Here is a 16,079-nt window from a genome sequence, read left to right on the forward strand (position 1 = left end):
TTTAAAATTTTATGCAGTAGGTTACTTGTAAATTAAGTATCGGAATAACTGTGACGAATATCGGAAAAATAGACACCTCATTATCAAGCTGTGATGTAAAACTGTAAGATACGCAAACATCAATTTTTTGTGCCTTTTACTTTCCTCACAATTCATAGAGAAGTAATATACAGCGAAAAAAAAACCACGCAAAACCGGAAGAGATACTTTTCAATTTTTTAAAGTAAAAGGAGAATCTCTATCGAAAAACTAACTCTGGGAGCCGATGTAACTTTGTTTCATTAACATACAGTATTCTTTACAGCAAGAAAATCGGTATTCTTATATTTCTTATGTATTTGAATCCGCCGCCGCCGACCGGAGCTTGGGAAACGGCGACGACTCCAGTCGTGTTGCGGCCGTGTCGCCGTCTGCCAGGGTGGGAAAAGAGGAGAGGAGGGGGCAGCGTCGCAGTCGCAGCCAACTGTCGCGTCTTGCACAACGTAACTTTAAGTTACGTTGAAGTTACGTTGTGCAAGACGCGACAGTTGGCTGCGACTGCGACGCTGCCCCCTCCTCTTTCCCCACCCTGGCAGACGGCGACACGGCCGCAACACGACTGGAGTCGTCGCCGTTTCCCAAGCTCCGGTCGGCGGCGGCGGATTCAAATACATAAGAAAAATAAGAATTCCGATTTTCTTGCTGTAAAAAATACTGTATGTTAATGCAACAAAGTTACATCGGCTCCCAGAGTTAGTTTTTCGATACAGATTCTCCTTTTACTTTAAAAAATTGAAAAGTATCTCTTCCGGTTTTGCGTGTTTTTTTCGCTGTATATTACTTCTCAATCAATTGTGAGGAAAGTAAAAGGCACAAAAAATTGATGTTTGCGTATCTTACAGTTTCACATCACAGCTTGATAATGAGGTGTCTATTTTTCCGATATTCGCCACAGTTATCCCGATACTTAATTTACAAGTAACCTACTGCATAAAATTTGAATTGTGTACAGTGAAAAATGTGGTCGCTGGCTACTTTACGTATGGTTCACGTTAGGTCATACATCGTTGCCGATGAAAAGAAGCTAACATATCGAAATTATTTTTTAAGTTGAGATCAGATTGATATCGATCTCCGTTTCCGAGATTTGGGCTCATATATCTCAGTGAGCGTCGCGACTAGCCGCCAGTTCTGTCGACGCGCGACGAGAATCGTGTGGTCATCACACGATAGAGAATGCATTTGTTTTGTTTCGCTGAGTCATTTGGACCTAATGAAACCATTTTATGTCATATTCCTCCGGTATGAGTTACTAATATTTCTCCATATGCTCTTGACAATTTCATTTAAAATGCCACGAAACGTAGGTTTCTTAAAGCCAAGTGATCAAGCAGAACCCATTTTCTTGGTTTTGCTGAGGCATCTGAACCTGTTCCAAGCTTTCTTTCTCGTTTATTTCTCTGATACGAGTCCCGAATATTCCTCCATCTGTTTTTGCACATTTGACCTAAAATTCCAATGAAAGATAAGTTTATTAACAATAAGCGCACGCTAGCTTCATTGCATTGTTTCAAGTTCTTGACAACAAGATAGGGTTACACCTTAATCATCTCTAGAATTTTGATTCTGAACGTCTACAGTATACACTGGCAGAAATGTGGAAGAAATAATGTCCATGCTTGTTCACAAAATTTCACCAAATTATACTTGTCAGTTTCTCCCATGCAGAAACTTTTGGAACAAGCTAAGGCAACTTTCATAGCCGACTGAATCTTTATTCCCATCGAAATGAACTTCCATATTCTTGGTTTCTGACAGCATACATCGTTATGGATGACATCAACATTTAATCTTGCCAAGCTGCACTCAAAAGATGACTCCAGGATTTACAAAAGACGAATTTCAATTGTGAACTGTGTCAGACCAGAAGGGCCTTGTAAAACAGTAGTGCACTTTTGGCACAAGTTTTTTGAGCACCATCTTCTACCAATGAATTGAAGTGAATGTGACAAATAACTTATTGCAGCATACTGTTTGCGCAATCTGTTGAGAAACGCCTTCCTCAAAAACGAACATCTATTGATTACAGAAAGCTGTACAACAATCTGGTGGTGGTTTTTCACAACTAGAAGGTATCATCAAGACACCAATCTACCGTTTACTTTCAAAGTGAAGGTATTGTAAAATGTAACTTTCTCGTTGTACTTTAGATTGTTCATTTTATAATGTATTTGCCGTTTTCAATTTTTATCGTCACAAAAAAGAGTAATGCGAAAATTGACCTTCAAGTTCATTTTCATCATTCTAATTCTACATCTGCATGGATTACACTGATTTTCATAACAGGCCTGAAAAATTTGCATTAATGGGAAAATATTATATATTTCACTCACCTGCCAGTTTCAACTGTGCACCAATTTCTTCCCAAATTCTATCTCTGAACATAGTGTCTCTATATTTAGGGTTCTTCAAATCGTAAAGGCAAGGCTGTTGCGAGACCAGCTCACAGAGCATCACATCCTGTGAGTGGCTCATTTCAGTTTTCCTTGACTGGCTCGACATCTTTCTCGCAGCCGTACGTCTTTGTGTCGTGCGACTTTCGTCGCAACACTGCTCACTGGTGCAGTGCTGCGACAGCTGCCGCAACAGTCGCGCGTCGCATCCCAAACTCGAACTGCGCATGCGCCAGCGGACAACTTCTGACGTCACGTAGCGACCCGTCGCAGTCGCTAGTGTGCGTCGCGTCTTGGACAACGTACCTTTAGGGGCCTGAGAGGTCGTTGGCCGCTAGGTCTCCTTGCCCTCCTCGGAGCGGAAATCGGACAATAATTGTGTGGTCCAAAGAAATAATAGCAGTACTCAGTTGTTTGAAGTATTCAGTTCTGCAAAGTGCCTGGTTTCGTATGCCACAAAAAGTGCCAGTTGTTGATGAGATATAATTTGCAACGGAATTTTAATTCAATCTGCCACCTGCCAGTGAATATTCGCGTGAAGATGTCACAAATACGCAACGCATTTGACCCCGTTCAACATGGATTCATGCAGAAAATTAATGGAAAAGACAAACAAATAAAATAACACTGAAATACAACAAATGAAAAATTACGCTAAGCAACACAATATCAACATTAAATTACGTTAAACAGTTCGTCCATGGAAACTATTTCCATACTACACCTTCTCTTCCCGTTGCAGTTCTCTTGTATCTTCGTAGTCTAACAGGGTAATATCGCTCGTTACGATAGTTTCTGCGGAATTGTTTTGAGATGAGTCCGCAGCGGCTGTGTGTCTGTTCCCGTTTGAATTTTCTCTGTGTGACCCCTGTGATGGGTTAGATGGACTCAATTCCACATATTCGCTACGTTGGTCATTCCATTGACCTTGACCGTTATATGTCCTGCTATTGCTTTGCCGTTGGTCCCTAGAATTCTGTTGGCTTTGGTTCGAGTTCTGTTGCTCTCTCCAGTTTCCGTTTCGTCGGTAGTTTTTGTTATGATTATAATTTTCTCGTCTTCTTTTACTTTCATATGATGGCTGGTTATTCCCATCGAAGTTAGAATTTTTGGTTCCGATTCGATCGATGTTTTCCCCCATTTCGTCCATCGTCATTCCTCTCTGGCGAGTCTGGCCAGTTACAGTCATTATTTCTACTTCTTTCCCGCGAGTTGTGAATTTCATTCACGTAATCGTACTCGCATAGCGCGCCCTTGAAAGCTTCGATTGGATCACATCATCTGCCGACGAGCAGTAGCTGGTAACGTAAAGATAATTTAATGTAGCAGTGCCTTCTGTGGGACTGTACGGTTGATCCAGAATCGGTTCATCTTGACCACGGACTCGAAGAATTAGACACGACTGCGGAATCCTGACGCTTCTAAATCCTTTCCTAACAAGATCTCCTGTTTTATCCTCTCCTGTGTGCCTTGCGACCAACATGTGCTAAGGAATGCGTCCTTAAATTCTTGGTACATCCGACAACTCTCCGCAGCTTCTTGCATATGTTCTGCAATCGACACTTCTAAAAAACCACAGATAAACTGGAGCTTGTACTTCAGTGGCCAAGCCGGCCGGGGTGGCCAAGCGGTTAAAGGCGCTGCAGACTGGAACCGCGCGACCGCTACGGTCGCAGGTTCGAATCCTGCCTCGGGCATGGATGTGTGTGATGTCCTTAGGTTAGTTAGGTTTAAGTAGTTCTAAGTCCTAGGGGACTGATGACCTTAGAAGTTAAGTCCCATAGTGCTCAGAGCCATTTGAACCATTTTTCAGTGGCCAAGATTCTGGTAGCACGTGATCGTACTGTGCCATCCATGTCTTTGGATGTACTGCGTTGTGTGCCTCCTTGTAAATTTGAAAAGTCTGGATGGCCAAGAAATGTTTGTGGCCGAAACGTTCGTCGTATCGGCCGTACGAATTTACCCTCTCGTCTGCAGCGAGGGATTCCAAACGATCCTCGTGCACTGTTGTGGTGTCCCCTCGAGTTGTCAGATTCACGCAATATCGTTTCTGATCTCCGTAGACGTGTAAAATTGTTTTCCGGCTCTGTCTGTGACATGCTGCGTGTTACCGACGGAGCATTTTCTATTACACGTTCCGCCGCGGCAGGAATATATTCCTACTGCATTCGCCGATGTGCAATTTTTTTGCCTTGCTTTTGAAGAGTTGCAAGTGCCTCTTTTGTCTTACACACCTCAGTTCTTGCCAGTTGTTGTTTGGGCACTAATGCGTCCTTTCGTGCAACTTGCGCTACCAATAGCGCTTCGCCTGGTCCGCCACCTCACGCGTTTGTCGTTTTCTTGACATTCTCTTGCTCTTACTGGATTCTTTCGATCTCTTTCTTGGCTCCATCTATACCGTCTGTGACTGTTCTTATGACTGATTTGTGTCTTTCCTCCTCTTCCTCCTGTCTCTTTTTTTCTGCCTCTTGTCTCTTCCTTTCTGCCTCTTGTATGAATTGCATGAGAGCCTCAAACTGAGATCCACCGCTAACACCTTCCGGACTAGATGAACGAGATTTCATCATTCTGTGGCGTTTCGTTCGTGATTCTGTTCTGCTAGTCTCAATGATGGTGCGTCAGCAGCGCCTGCATTTCGTTCTGCTGCGATCTCCTGTTCACTTTCGTCACCTGACTGAGACATGTCGTCATACTCTGCAGGTTCTTCGTTCGACGTATCTGCCCGGTCTTCAATTGCATTTACCTGAGAATCCTGTGTAATATCTGCCTGGTCACCGCTAATAACCTGCCGTGGATCCATGGTTAACAAAACACAATTACTTCCTCTACTCTGTAGCAAACTTTCCTTGCTTCTTGTAAGCACGCAATCTAATTCTGACCCAAAGGAATTTCAACACTATACATTCATATGCCACACTCTCAATAACGCTCAAGTGAGCTACTGATTCCTAGTTCCTGACAACGAATACAAATAACAGTCGCTTGTCTGTGTTCACAAACGAAAATCTCAATCAAACCTAACAAATCAGCACATCGCCGTTCGCCATCAGAAACACACAATCAAGTGACACAGAAGTCACAACCACAACATGAAAATACACACATACAATAATTAAGTATTAGTACTATCTCTAGGCATCAGCAACGCGAATATACTCTACCCAGTGCACCACGTTAAACACTATCTGCGATCTGATGGTCACAGAAGGTGCCAACAATTCAAAATCCTGCGAAAGGGACGTCAAATTAATTTACTACGCTAGGCAACTCGATCTGACGGTCACAGAAGGTGCCGTCAATCGGAGATCCTGGCATGGGACGCAACAATGGAAGTTAACCCTAGTGGGACTGTATAAATTAAATTCAGAAAATTGGCATAATTTTAGTGTTCTAACAACATTTAATTTTACTTTAAAACACATAAATTATGCTAAACAAGTTATTGATTGAATACCGTAAACAACTAACACGACATTCAAGACTACACTCGACAAGGATCCTGCGTGGCAGAGACTGTATGACTGCTGGTCATACCAAGGACCAATTTGGCTCACTTACGACAGAGCTCACAAGGATACCAAACGTGAAGATTGGTAAACCAAAAACGAAAAAGTGTGCTCTCGGCAAACGAGTAGTCCGAGACGTTTGAAGCACACTGTCGGTACCTGTGCCTCTGGAAAGAAAAGAAACCACCAATTACCGGCTTTTTTTAAGTTTTCGCAGAGGGGAAGAGATGATTTTCTCCTGTCCTGTCGCTTCCCATGGCAACAAGCGAAAGGATACAATCTTTATCTAAATCACCTGTGCCTTGGAGCTTGTTAGTCCTAGCTATGAGGTGTAATAAAGATTCCATTTCTAAACGTTTCTCAGATTCCGCAGTTTCTTATACAACCGAGGCAGCTGGTAGTGGTTCACAGGCCTATTTGCATATCAGCGAACACGAAAACTTGTGAATTATTATTACACGTGGCTCTGCACACAGTGCCTAGTTTATGACTCCATTGTGTAGACGCGTTCCTTAAGACCGTCACCCATAGCCAAGGCTTCGGCTAGTGCCACAGATATTGTGGCACTGTTCAGCTGGACACCTGTTTCAATGAGGGGTTGTCCTGTCTGCCCTGTCTGGCAAGATTTACTGAGGGATGGGCTCGCCGCCAGTTGCTTTCAACGCCCAACATGCCGTCTCTACAAGTTAAGAATCATAAAAATACGTCATACTTTTAGCGCCATACCAAGCTCCGTCAAGATCTGCTCAGGTCGTTAAGTTTTCTAGTGTCTTTCTCAAGGTGTGTCAACTTGTAATAAAATCAGTAATAATTTTCCGTATGCGAAAAATAGGTGAGAGAGTAACTTGTCCTCTCTCAAGGAGCATGACATTTCTATATAATAATGTAATGTTAATTTTGAAGACTATTGGGGGGGGGGGGGGGGCGGCAGATAGATGGTGTGTTGTGAGGCATTCTTCCAGTTCGCCAGTTGCTGGTTCCTCAGGGAAGAGGAGGTGGTTGTAACCTGTGTACGCCGGTGGACGCAGTAAAAGAAGAGTGACTTTTAACCATTTATTTCTGCAAATACATCTCTCCTTTAGCGATACTACAGCAGCAGTTCTCTGCCACTGCTTGTCTAGGTGTGCCGCCAGGGCCCAGCAGCTACTCCGGAAGTGGATGCTGCGTCTTCATCCTACGAACTTGAAGAAGGTGGCGTATCCGTATGTGGCTTATACATGTCAGCCTAGGACGTCCTCCATCCCCTCCTATAACTGTGGATCATTTCTACTCTTTGAACCACGATGACAGTTGATGTGTGGTTGAGAAGTGCGCTGACCCTGGCCTGCTATGTGGGTAGGCCCTGTGGCTCCGCTGAACTGTTAGGAATGCTGGTGTCCAGGTTCGACACGGAAGGTCCCCAGGCCATCCCATATGCGTGACTGGTGCTTATGGAGAGGAAGACATCTCTCCTGCGGCTTATGGCAGTGCTGAGTATGAGCAGGAAATCTACAACAGACGTATACCCATCATTAATATCATGTTAGGGAATCGAGTACACGTAGATCATAGATCATACTGATCAACAACTACGTTCTGAACTCAAATGTTTGAAAGATGATTACTGTTAATGAAGTAAAAGATCCACACAGTGGACACCAAATGAAAAGGCTACTCATGTTTCTGATCTAGACTGCCATAAAAATGCGAAGGAACTGTTAATCAGAACTCAGGGAGAAGTTGTAGTCTAAGGCACAATCGATTTATTGAGCTTAAACAAGACAAGACAACAAAATTATTAAAGAAACATCATACAAACAATATTTATTTAACAAAAGCCTTACTAAAATGGGATCTATGGTGGACAAAGTGATCTGCTGGGGATCAGATCACGACACTAACCAGAACACTACTCGCTCTATCTCACTCCGTACACGTGAATCCAGGTTATGGCGTCAAACTACGCCACCACCGAGCATCTATATTCTACCATGCAAAAAAAAAAAGGTAATATATGGTTCGAAAGAACAGGGCACTGAGAAATAGATATTATAGCCCTATGTCGCAGCAGCGAATACTTTACCATCCTACTGGTCAAGGCGCCACACTACGATGCGTTCGGCGACTGAAGTCATGGACGGCGGCGATCTGTTATTAAATGCCCGTCCCCGGAAAATACAAGTATGCGGTCTCGCGTTTGGTTAATTCAGAATGCAGGTACTTCCCTAAGAGCCTCTGAAACCCCGACAGTGTGCAGGTGGACCCGTTTGCTGGTCTGCCAAACCAATTTGACTCTGTGCCACGACTGTGCGTGTCGGAATACGTCAATTGTTTAGACGGCCGACTCAAGGCAAATAAGTACACCCACATGTCACTCGTTTTGACTGTGATGATATAAGCTGTACTTCTGACAGTTCAGAAGGTGACTGGCACAGGCTCTAAGTCGCATCCTAGCAAAGGACACTAGTCTCACCATTTAGGTAGAGACCTGCAGTTCTTTACTAGCAAAGCGCCAGCACAAGAGACTTGTACAAGAGTGCGGATCTCCCTTTCTCTGTTTCCTCTTCAGCTCGGTTCCAAAAGCACATTTCTCTTTTTTGACTTCCCAGTTTCACACAAGCCAATCATGAGCTGGAGCCCAGCATTGTAAGCTCGGAGAATGGTCTTTGCACTGAAAAGCGCTTTGACCAATCAGAGACTTAAAGTTAATTGGCAGTAAACAGAAGAAAATTCAGCTTCACGGCCTCTTTCCCACACGTTTGCCGCGTCTTTTGCTAACACAATACAGGGTGGAAGCACAGCCCTCCATAAACAGCTTATCTCTCCTGTTGCGTCCATTTCAAGGTTTGCAAAGGGCAGGCATAAACTCGCATTGACAAAACATGTTTTGAAACAGAGTCTGGACATCTGGGCCCCAGTTTCCCTGTCCCACAGACATTTGCAGAACGTTTACATTTCTTTTGGTGGCTTGCTCGCTAACAAGGCCTACAATGCACTGTCAGCGACTTTTCGGCGCTAGGCCGTATACCTGGACATCTGGCACCAAAGCTAATGTGTTTTGCACAATGCGACCACTGCACGCGGACATCTGGAAATGTCTTCATCGTTCCCCAGAAAAAACGCGCTTTGTCGCCCCACCAATGCCGTGCTTTTACTGCAGTCGTTAAGTCTACACCCTGTTCCTTTGAATGCAGCTAAAGCTTACTGTATTTCTTTCCCTAGATCACGCAAACAAGACCATAAACTGCTGCCCACCATTTCATCACAATGTATGAAGTCAAATCGCTGTAGATCGTATTCTCTTTACCGAACCAGAAGTGAGAGTGCCCTCTCATGTTTATAGTGTGAAATATCAGCTAGTGTTGATCCGAGGTCACTTGTAATGACCGCATTGGCTTTCGTAATACGAATGTATCTGCAATTCATATTGTGCCCTATTTGCTTAACTCATTTGTCCGTAACACTATCCAGTACTCTTTCTTGTGTTAGCGATGCGGCTTCTTCCTTCACATAACAAGGTGACATGATACTCCTCTGTCATATCGCTCTCTCAATGATGAATTTCTGTGGCCAGCTGCCTGATGCAGCGTTGGTGCCTAACTACCCCCCCCCCCCCCCTACTCGTTTAGAGAAATTCGACCCAAATTTTAAGAACCACTCAAGAATTCTCACTCCTACAAATTATGGTACTATTTACAAAATCTTTACTAATTTTACCCTTATGCTTCACTTACGGTCTATCCCGCCAATTTTAATCCATTCCAGAGGAATCTTACGTGTAGATTTACATTCTGCTTCCGTCATTCTAAGCTTCAGAAAAAGATAAACTGCACAAATGATTGCTAGTATTGCCGCTGTCCTAGAGGCTGTTCACTAATGGTATTATACTTTGCTTCCGTTTACGATGAAACTCCTCTATGTATCTTAACATCTGATCCATGGCAACTTATCCAATCCCCTCTTCAATCAATTTATCTAAACTATGCAGTACTATAGTATGTGCTGTATAATTTACGAAAGAAATATTCTGACTAGGTAAAATGCTGGTTGTATTCTCCAGCCAATACAACATTGGTTGATCACTATTGATTATCATAGTACCCGCGATGGTTGTTGGCTGATGAAATCCTTACCCATCGATGTCACAGATCTTTCCATTAGCCAATAACCCACTTAGCTGCAATTTTGTTTTCGTCATCCTGAAAAAACTTTGTTCTCAAAACAGTTCATCACTACAGTTTGCGGTTTATATACAGAGCAAATCCAATGATTCCCAACTGGTTGAAAATTCCCTTGAGGCTTCATAAATAACCTTTTTACAATCTGGTGTATTCATGTTCCCCCAAAATAATGGTAAGTCACACGACCGCTTGTCTGTCTGCACCACCTGTGTAGGAGAAATAGTAGTCGTTTCACTTGTACAGTCATCAAGATCTTTACTGCCATAACCATGCATCTCTCTCGCTGTTCCGATACTAGTAATACTTCTTGTACAGAAAATTTAACCCATTTATCAATAAGACTCCATCTAATAGGATATACATGAACAGTATAAAAATTAAGTCGTGACTTAAGGCTAGTTACTGGAAATTGTACATTGATAAAATGGTTCAAATGGCTCTAAGCACTATGGGACTTAACTTCTGAGGTCATCAGTCCCCTAGAACTTAGAACTACTTAAACCCAACTAACCTAAGGACATCACACACATCCATGCCCAAGGCAGTATTCGAACCTGCGACCGTAGCGGTCATGCGGTTCTAGACCGTAGCGCCTAGAACAGCTCGGCTACTCCGGCCGGCACATTATGCTTGGTCAGAATAAACTTTTACAATGGAAACATGATAGTAAAATGACATGTTATTCTTTGTTACCGGAACAATACGTTAAAGACATACTGGGAATTCTTTTTCTGTTTATCGAAAGCCCAGAAAATATGCTTCTGGTGCTAGTAGTGTGGTGCTTAATTGTCTATGCATAGCATGGTGGAGAGCTTCCTGAATCCTTTCCATCTCTACCCTCACGTCATTCAAGCTAACTCTCGCGTTAACCTAGCTATATGTATACTACTCTCCAATGTCTTCAGATGATTTGGCATGATACCCAAGTCCTTATTCACGGTAATCATGGTATCATTAGCATACTGCTGTAACACAACTGTTACTCTGCTCATAACCTTAGTTATATTTAGCAATCCCCGTTCCGTACCAGCAATTTGTGTTGATCTACAAACTGTTCTATCAAAGGCTGTAAATGCTTTGGTACTCGATATCCCATGCTGTGTGACCGTTGTCGCCGGCAACACACCCAGTGTATAGAAGAAAACCCTATACCACACTAACAATGTTTCCATCAATGATATATCCTCAGTCTTCAGGCGCTTCACCCTGTGTCGCAACGGAGACAAATCGACGGTTCATTCTGTTTCTCTTTGAAACCCCCAATCCTCCATATCCTCATCCTCATAAACTTCTAACGAGGCTACAAACAACCCCTTTAAGAGAGTAACTTCGTATTCCCCAAAATTACCCAGGCTTATAAGCACCATAACCTGACCTCTAATGTCCCTTGGGCGAGTAATACACCTACGTATGAAACAATATTGCTCATCCAACACGTTATTACTCACTAGTCGTTCTACCAAACACACTGCATCTTGCGGAAGTCAATATCAACTGGTACCCATATTAGTTTTCCTGTACCTGCTGGTACTCTGTCACACAAATCAGTCTTTAATGCACTTATACACAGTTTACCTGACGCCACCTTCGTAATAGGAAGCTGTAGCCGTCAGCACCGAGTTCAACCGTTCGTTGCCAGATATCGAGTCTACCACGATGCCTAACCAGAAAATCTAATCCCAGTATCGCAGCGTCAACTTGTCCCACAATCGGCAACACCTCAATTTGCTCGTGAAACCTTACGTTTCCTATCTTAAACCCGAGCTGTGTTGTCCCAATTGCATCTACTGCACTGACGCCAACTGCTCGCAATGTGCATCTTGGTTCCTATAGACTGTTCTTATCCACGAGATCCAGACTCACAACCGATAAATGTGCCCCTGTGTCCACCAAAAACTCATACTTTTTCCTGTTTACCCAAACCACTTACAAACAGTCCCTCTCTGCGTGCGGTTTACATGCACTTGTGTTTACTGGGAATGCTTCCCGACGGTCGGAAGACTCCTGTTGCCGTTTAACGATTTCTTATCCCCTTTATAGTCATTCCGCTTCCTCGACGCACACTCACGTGCTTTATGTCCAAACCGTTGACAATTAAAACTTTGCGGTTGCTGACACGGGGTTTTTACGTGACCCTTCCGCCCACAGCGGTGGCATAAAAAAAATGGCTCTGAGCACTAGCGACTTAACTTCTGAGGTCATCAGTCGCCTAGAACTTAGAACTAATTAAACCTAACTAACATAAGGACAACACACACATCCATGCCCGAGGCAGGATTCGAACCTGCGACTGTAGCGGTGGCTCGGAGCTGTGGCATACATCGACATAAACAGTCTCTGCTCATTTCGAGGCCCAGTAACACTGTCTACCTCTTGCAGATGCGTAGCTTTTCTCAGTGACCCAGCTACACCCTATGAATTCTCTATCCTTATCCTACACGAAAATTCTGGAGAAATCCCTCTTAGGAATACGTCTAGTGCCCTGCTCTATACTTCTTTCAATAATACCGTGTCCGCATCCGGCTTGCCAGTTCAACTTGGGTATTTTATCCGAAAACACTTCCACGAGGAGGAAACAGCAAAATCACTAAACGTAAACACGGTTCACGTGGAGACTAACCCCCTCCCCACTACAACCTAGACTGCTCTGCGCATGAGCGAATCTGGCAGCTTGGGAGCGCCAGAAAAAATTTTCCGGCTAGCTTCTCGCTGCTTGTTACTGCCGCTGATAGACGCACGCTAAACCCGCTGGGCAGAACAGGTAATAGGATTATGGAAAGCGTTGAAATCAGTTTCTGCTTATAATTGTCATTTATTGTAATTTAGCCACCCTTTCACGGCTGAAGGCCTCCAACAAGAAATCTTAACAAGATAAATATCCAATTAAGATAGCAATAAAATAATTTAAGAAACCACATACGGAAGGTGCAATTCAAATGGCTGAGGGGCACAATTAATTTCCAAAATTTTGGAATATACACTCCTGGAAATTGAAATAAGAACACCGTGAATTCATTGTCCCAGGAAGGGGAAACATTATTGACACATTCCTGGGGTCAGATACATCACATGATCACACTGACAGAACCACAGGCACATAGACACAGGCAACAGAGCATGCACAATGTCGGCACTAGTACAGTGTATATCCACCTTTCGCAGCAATGCAGGCTGCTATTCTCCCATGGAGACGATCGTAGAGATGCTGGATGTAGTCCTGTGGAACGGCTTGCCATGCCATTTCCACCTGGCGCCTCAGTTGGACCAGCGTTCGTGCTGGACGTGCAGACCGCGTGAGACGACGCTTCATCCAGTCCCAAACATGCTCAATGGGGGACAGATCCGGAGATCTTGCTGGCCAGGGTAGTTGACTTACACCTTCTAGAGCACGTTGGGTGGCACGGGATACATGCGGACGTGCATTGTCCTGTTGGAACAGCAAGTTCCCTTGCCGGTCTAGGAATGGTAGAACGATGGGTTCGATGACGGTTTGGATGTACCGTGCACTATTCAGTGTCCCCTCGACGATCACCAGTGGTGTACGGCCAGTGTAGGAGATCGCTCCCCACACCATGATGCCGGGTGTTGGCCCTGTGTGCCTCGGTCGTATGCAGTCCTGATTGTGGCGCTCACCTGCACGGCGCCAAACACGCATACGACCATCATTGGCACCAAGGCAGAAGCGACTCTCATCGCTGAAGACGACACGTCTCCATTCGTCCCTCCACTCACGCCTGTCGCGACACCACTGGAGGCGGGCTGCACGTTGTTGGGGCGTGAGCGGAAGACGGCCTAACGGTGTGCGGGACCGTAGCCCAGCTTCATGGAGACGGTTGCGAATGGTCCTCGCCGATACCCCAGGAGCAACAGTGTCCCTAATTTGCTGGGAAGTGGCGGTGCGGTCCCCTACGGCACTGCGTAGGATCCTACGGTCTTGGCGTGCATCCGTGCGTCGCTGCGGTCCGGTACCTGGTCGACGGGCACGTGCACCTTCCGCCGACCACTGGCGACAACATCGATGTACTGTGGAGACCTCATGCCCCACGTGTTGAGCAATTCGGCGGTACGTCCACCCGGCCTCCCGCATGCCCACTATACGCCCTCGCTCAAAGTCCGTCAACTGCACATACGGTTCACGTCCACGCTGTCGCGGCATGCTACCAGTGTTAAAGACTGCGATGGAGCTCCGTATGCCACGGCAAACTGGCTGACACTGACGGCGGCGGTGCACAAATGCTGCGCAGCTAGCGCCATTCGACGGCCAACACCGCGGTTCCTGGTGTGTCCGCTGTGCCGTGCGTGTGATCATTGCTTGTACAGCCCTCTCGCAGTGTCCGGAGCAAGTATGGTGGGTCTGACACACCGGTGTCAATGTGTTCTTTTTTCCATTTCCAGGAGTGTATTATCATAGGCCTTTAAAGGCAGAAGGCCAACACGAAATCTTAAAAAAAAATAAAAAATTGAATTAAGATAGCAATAAAATAATTGAAAACCCATAAGGCAACATAAACAAGGTGCAACACAAATGGCTGAGGGCCACAATTAAATTTCAAACCTTCAGAATATATTACCATAGACCTTTAAAGGCAGAAGGCCAGCATGTTTAACAACAGGAAATCTTAAAAATCAACAAGATAGAAATCCGATTAAGATTGCAATAAAATAATTGAAAGAAACAACATATGCAAGGTGCAATATCAGTGGCTGAGGGCCACAATCGTACTTCAAAATTTCAAAATATATTACCACTTTTAAGCTTGAAAGATAAATTTGAAAATTAATTTGCAAAATTTTAAGGAACAAACAATAACCATTAGCCTAAAATTTAAAATAGCTGACAACAGATTATTAAACACAGGTGGCTCTCAGAAGGCCTCCAGGGAGGTCGGTCTGCCCTCGTTCACTTAGGGTGAGACAGTTGGTGAACCCAACTACACTTGAACCATGGAACGACTGACACAACAACTCGCTTCCTGTCAATCAGTACATGAGAACCCCAACCGGCAATGTTACAAGCGTGATAATCCACAATGGAATACGTCCGTAGCTCGTGGTCGTGCGGTAGCGTTCTCGCTTCCCACGCCCGGGTTCCCGAGTTCGATTCCCGGCGGGGTCAGGGATTTTCTCTGCCTCGTGATGACTGGGTGTTGTGTGATGTCCTTAGTTAGTTAGGTTTAAGTAGTTCTAAGTTCTAGGGGACTGATGACCATAGATGTTAAGTCCCATAGTGCACAGAACCACCACAATGGAATACGTATTAGCTGTCAAAATTACATTCCATGTTGGACAGCGACAATAGGTGAGGAACCGGTGCTGCCTGAAATTACGTTAGTGGCCAGGGCAGATAACCCTGGTACACTTGAATTTAAAACACGGTAATAATTAACTCGCTCAAAAGAACACTGCCTGAATTTACGTTAGTGACCAGGGCATGTAACCAGAAGACTAGGGGTCACAAGACAAAATTCCACTGGTGCACTCAAATCGTAGTCGACCAAAATAGTTAATTGCACCACATGGTGGCTAAATCTCACCAGTAGAACCACTCAGTGTTGCTCACCAGAAAACCTCCCCAACAACAAACCACTGAAGCGAACCACGACAACATGAATAGACGTGGCTTGGGTAGTTGAGACCACTACTCAGCTTTGACGTCCTAAGTCGGCGAACCACGAAGCTCGTAGCGATCGGACAGCTCCACACACGCTCTGACACTGCACAGGGACTGCCAGCAGCCCCAGCCGACTGCACCACCCAGAGAACTTCCCTCATCCGCAACAACCGACTGGTACACTTCAAGTACCCAGAAGCCCCTACACATCTCAGCTGGGCATGCTAGGTCGCAATTGATCCCATTGTGAAATAGATCTGATTTACAATTCGGATGGTTACGAACAAAATTAGGAGTCCTGTATCATATTGTATCTGTTACAACCGAGAGCGACCGGCGAGCGGCGCCAGACAGAGAATGGAGATGCGAA

The sequence above is a fragment of the Schistocerca serialis genome, chromosome 5, assembly GCF_023864345.2.
Source record: "Schistocerca serialis cubense isolate TAMUIC-IGC-003099 chromosome 5, iqSchSeri2.2, whole genome shotgun sequence".
NCBI lineage: Eukaryota > Metazoa > Arthropoda > Insecta > Orthoptera > Acrididae > Schistocerca > Schistocerca serialis.